The sequence below is a fragment of the Miscanthus floridulus genome, chromosome 12, assembly GCF_019320115.1.
Source record: "Miscanthus floridulus cultivar M001 chromosome 12, ASM1932011v1, whole genome shotgun sequence".
NCBI lineage: Eukaryota > Viridiplantae > Streptophyta > Magnoliopsida > Poales > Poaceae > Miscanthus > Miscanthus floridulus.
Window position 1 is genome coordinate 64,239,200 of NC_089591.1, and position 6,000 is coordinate 64,245,199.

Consider the following 6,000-nt stretch of genomic DNA (forward strand, 5'->3'; position numbering starts at 1 on the left):
GGAGAATCAATAATTTCTTTAGCAGTGGAAAAACTTTCTTTTTTTTCAATTAAATACCACGTTGGTACAAATTAACTGGAGAATAAATAATTTCTCTAGCTATGGAAAAACTTCTCCTTTTCTTGAATTTTACCCACAGGGAAAATTGCTTTTTATATTTTCTTTAATCCATTAATCAATTTCCAGGAAATAAACATTTACTGGAAAAACTTCCTTTTCTCTAGTTAAATATCACGTCTGTTCAAAATCACTGGAGAATATACCTTTTCTTTAGCAGCGGAAAACGTATGCTCAATTTCTTGAATTTTACCCACGGGAAAAATTACTTTTTCTATTTTTCTTTTTGAGCTATTTTTTATTTTCCAGAAATAAATATTTGCGGGAAATAGAAAAAAGGAAAAACTCATTCTTTTATGTACTATACTTTCGGCCCAAAACGGCAAGGCGGCCCATGGCCCACGCCTGTGTGGGCGCTTCCCGTGATCTCCCCTGCGCCTAGGCCGCAACCTGGGCCTGGGCCGGGAATTCGGCCTGGCGCGCGCACCCGCCTGGGCTGAAAACTAGTCCGCTCGATCTGAGTCGTCCAATGGAGATCGACGGCTGCGCATCGATTTTGCGCGAACAAAACCACAGTCGCGGCCTCCGACCGGAAACCCTAGGGTCATTTCGCTTCCTCCGCTTCTCTCTCTACGCTCTCTCTTCTCAGCGCTGTGAGCACCGAGCGGCGATCGAGCGGGCGAAACAGCGAGTGAGCGGGTGGTGGAGCGAACTTGGCGCCATCGCCGGCCCCCTCGCCGGCGCGTGTGCTCCCCAACGGGTGAGCACGCCGCCGTCGAGTGGCCTGGCCGCGGTGCCCCCTTTGCCGAGCCCGGCGAGCAGCAGCCCCGGTTCGGCCTATCTTCTCCCGCGCCGGCCAAGGCTGTCCCGGCTCTTCTTTTCTCGCGCCGGCGAGGGTGGATCCGTCCCCTTCCCTTTCTCCTTTCCCACCCCCTTCTTTTTGATTTGGATCTCGCTTTCCTCTTATCCGAACCGAACCGAAGGAGGGGATTAGGGTTAGGGTTTCTTTGATTCCTTTCTTTTCTTTTCTTTGATTTCTTTTGTTTCTTCTCGGATTCAACCGGTTAGGGATGAGGATCCATTCTAGGGTTAGGTTTAGGGTTCGTATGCCGACCCTATTCTTTTCCCCTTTCTTTTCTGTTTTTCCTTTCTTTTCTTTGACATCTGAATGGATCTAGGGTTAGGTTCTGTTTTCTTTTATTTCTTTTCTTTTCCCTTGTTTACCCGAACAGATTATCCCCGTTCTAGGGTTAGGGTTTCGGCTCTATGAGCCTAGGGCCCTATTTCTTCTTTGATCCGAAAGGATCTGTTCTTTTCTTTACTTTTGCCGTGCGCCGTCGAACGGTGCGGCTCCTTTCCCCCACGCGCGGTGGCGGTGATGACCGGTAGACTGTGAGCCGGTCTCTCTTTCTTTTGCTTTTACTCGGTTAGGGTTAGGGATACACAGGAATACACAGAGGTAACCTGCTCTGGTACCATTGTTAGGATCGATGTGAGTACCTTTCTGTGTAACCCGTATATCTAGATAGGCTCCTCGCCTTTCTCAGTAGATGCACCGCAGCCGGTGCCGCGGTGTAGAAGACGTCCAGCGCTGGTGAGATAAAGTCCAATGACGCCGGCAATGTCCTGCAGCGGAGACGGCGGAGTCGGTGGGCCATCCCGTCGCTGGCAGCACGCTTTAGGATTGGATTAGGGTTTGTCTGTGGGTGGGTGTGGCGGCTCCGGTCAACCTCGTAGTCCAAGCCCTCACTCCCACCTTCCTTTTATGTGTGCTGTGCGACAGGGGCCCTTCAACCGAATTAGGGTTGGGCTCCCTCGATCAGGGAGTAGAGATAGAGCCCAATAGACCGTTGGGCCTATTGGTGGAGATCAACTAACACAATATTCCAATAATAGAGCTAATATATAAGTTAGGGCATGTTCAACGCACATACAGATGGTTGCTCTAAGATTTTAAGAACTGCGCACAAACAGCTTGTACAGTGGACTGTCTAGCTATTTGACGGTCTACTAACTATTTAATGCAAACATATAACCATGATCAAGCATGAACAAGATCTGTGTATTTCATTTTGTTGCTTTGTGATACAAAAATGATCGCATATAAATTAGATGAATACTGATAGACGATATAATTCGTATATAATTAATCGTAGGTGACAACTACATATATATCACCGTATCCAAACTGACTCACATAAGCAACGTTCAGTTGGATAAAAAGGTGCCGAGGCCCATATGATCGACTTGCTAAACAAGGGAACGCTAATCAAAGGCTAGCAGCCGCCGTTAACCCTTTGCCGAGTGTCTTCTCCTGACACTCGGCAAAGCGCTGATTTATCGAGTGTCATTTTTTGACACTCGGCAATTTTTTTTCTTCACTTTTGACCTCTAAATTTTTTCTGTAGTCCTCATACAGTACCTGGTACTCCATGTTTCAATGTGACACATTTCTCGGACTTTTTCTATATTTCTTTAATTTATTTCATTTAATCGAATTTTCTTGGATAATTCAAATTATAACTGCTAGTCATTCGAATAATGAAAAAAATGAATGGAAAAATGATATTCATGTTATTTAGTATAATGTAAGGCCATATCCAAGAACTTCTTCGGAGATTCTTTGGTTTGCAAGTATCGTACGTGACAACTTGTGCGAAACCTTCTCACTTTTTTATCATAGCCTCCATATCATGACACCTCGACAAGTTTCGAGATTTTCGGTCTTCGTTTGCTTTTTATAGAATTTAAAAACAACTCGACCGTAAGTTTGTGGTCATGTTTCGTGAACAAGATGTTCGAAATTGGTGGTCTGTTCCTGGATACGGCCTCACATTATACTAAATAACATGAATATTATTTTCCATTCTTTCTTTTATTATTCGAATGACTAGCAGTTATAATTTGAATTATCCAAGAAAATTCAATTAAATGAAATAAATTAAAGAAATATAGAAAAAGTCCGAGAAATGTGCCACATTGGAACATGGAGTACCAGGTATTGTATTAGGACTGCAAAAAAAGTTTGGAGGTCAAAAGCGAAAAAATATGGTTTGCCGAGTGTCAAAAAATGACACTGACACTCGGCAAAGAGAATTTTTTTAAAAAAAACCTCTTTGCCGAGTGCTAGTCCGGGTGGCACTCGGCAAATAATTTAAAAAAAATAAAAAAAAATACTTTGCCGAGTGCCAGATCGGGGGCACTCGGCAAAGGGGGGATTTAACCCCGCCGGCCCAGCCGACCCACACATACCGCACACACGCACACACGCATGCAGGCACGCCTGCACCAGCCTGCGCGCGCCCGCGACGCCCCCGCGCCGCACCGCCTGAGGAGGAGGAGGAGGAGATGAGGAAGAAGGAGGAAGAGAAGTAGGAGGAGGAAGAAGGAGGAAGGAGGAAGGAGGAGGAGGAGGAGGAGGGGGCGCCCCAGCTGCCGTTGCCACGTCCCCGGTGCTTTCTCGACCGTCGCCTTGTCCACCGGCGCCCTGGCCCCTTCACCACCACCGCCCTACGACACCCACTAGGTATGCCCTACCGTCGTTGTCGTCGTAGTATTACTAGTAGTTGCGGTAGTAGTAGTGGTAGAGTAGCAGTGGTGGTAGTCGTAGAAGTCGTAGTAGTGCTTGTGACATTGTTATATATATGTGGTTGGATATAATCTTGTGCATGTCGGCCATCGTGCCGTTCATATATATGTGTATGTCGGTCATCGTGCCGTTGGTTTTCTTGTAGGTTTTGGAAATCTCACCGTGCAGGGGAGGTGCTACCAAAATTTTGTATTGACAGTTTTATGTTTCTTTTTTTTTTGCAGAGAAGAGCCCGTCGGAGCGGAGCCAGAGTACCTCGGCGACCCCGATCGCCTTCCTCTCCGCTGCGGGTCTGCCTGCACCACATCGCCTCGCCACTGTACCGACCCGCCACGGCCCCGCTAGCCTGACTCCATTGCCACCCTAGGTATAACCCCTCTTTCCGTATCATGGTCGTAGATCACGTAACCCAGTTAGGCGTCTCCCGTTCGAAAGAGATATGGTTGGAAATATGTAGATATTTTCATACCTAAAACTATATCTGTTTTGAATTGTCCACGTTTTTTGGATAGCTCGGGGAATAATATGGGTGTGTTCATAGAGCCTGTGATTGATGAATTGGTCCGTGCTTGGGAGGAAGGGGTATGGACATACGACCGAGCTACAAAGAAAAACTTCAAAATGCATGTTTGGTACCACTACTCCCTGCATGACTTCCTGGCGTATAGGATATTCTACGCCTGGTGTGTTCATGGGAAGTTCCCATGCCAGTATGCAAGGAAGGTCTAAGGTTCATTTGGTTGCAAAAGGGTGGCAAGTATTCATCATTCGATAAACATCGACAATTCCTCCCTCTTGACTATGCATTCAGACGAGATATCAAGAACTTTATGAAATGTGTCATAGTGACAGACCCTGCACCACCGATAATGACTAGTGTTGCGGTTCGTAAACAGATAGATGGTCTCGTGGTCAATCCAGAAGGTGGTTTTGTGGGATATGGTGAGCAACATATGTGAACTCATAAGTTGAGCTTGACTCAGCTCCCTATTTTGATGACCTTCTCCTTCCACACAACATTGATGTAATGCACACTGAAAAGAATGTCGTCGAGGCACTTTGGGCAACAATCATGGGCATTCCTAACAAGTCAAAGGACAACGTTAAGGCTAGAGTGGATCTGACAATGTTATGCGATAGACCAAACCAACATATGAAGCCTCCTAGTCATGGCAAGACATGGAGAAGGCCTAAGGCCAATTTTGTCTTGAGCAAACCCCAAAGGAGGGAAGTACTAGAATGGATCCAGATGTTAATGTTCCCTGATGGGTATGCAACTAAGCTAAGGAGGGGAGTGAACTTATCTACTATGCGAGTCTTAGGGATGAAGAGTCATGACTACCACATATGGATTGAGCGGTTTCTTCTGGCGATGGTTCGAGGTTATATCCCTGAGCATGTCTGGCTAGTGCTAGCAGAGTTGACCTATTTCTTTCGCTAGCTTTGTGCCAAGGAGTTATCTCGAACCATGATTGCTGACTTGGAAAGAATGGCACCTGTGTTGCTCTGTAAGTTGGAGAAGATTTTTCCACCCGGCTTCAACCCGATGCAGTATTTGATTTTGCACCTCCCGTATGAGGCACGAATGGGGGGGCCCATGTAGGGTCGTTGGTGCTATCCAATCAAAAGAAATGTAGAAATAAATGTAAAATCAAGGCTTCCATTGCAGAGGCATACATTCTAGAGGAGGTGGCGAACTTCACAACAACATACTATGGTGACAACCTCCCTAGCGTGCATAATCCACCCCCTCATTATAATGCTGGCAAAAATGAATCGAACCTCAGCCTTTTCCGAGGGCAACTCGGAAGCGCAAGTGCATCGACCCCCAAGACCTTGAATCATGAAGAGTGGCGCCATATCATGCTATACGTGTTGACCAACCTTGACAAAGTGGCGCTGTACATGCAGTAAGTTCTCAACAAACTTGTTAAATACGCCGTCACTATTCTGCATCCAACCCCCTTGTTTCTCGTTGGTACAGGGAATTTCTTCATGAATTTTGGCGTCAATCAAGGGATCCTACCCCCGCAGTAGCTAGATACCCTTCTTAGACAGGGTGCGGGAAATGGAATGCCTGATTTCATTTCTTGGTTCAAACAGAAGGTACCGTTCAATTTAGCTCGTACTTAGTTTGACATTCCAAGCTACTCGTACGTGTGAATAATATAACGATGTATCATGCTTGAGCTTGCAGGGCTAGAGGGATGCGTCTATACATGCCGAGTTGAGACAGGTTGCCAATGGCTTTGCCTATAGGGTCAGGTCATTTTCTGGTTATGACGTGAATGGATATCGCTTTCGCATAACAAGCTACGAGCAGAGTCGGCCCAATCGAAGAACCACAAGTTCTG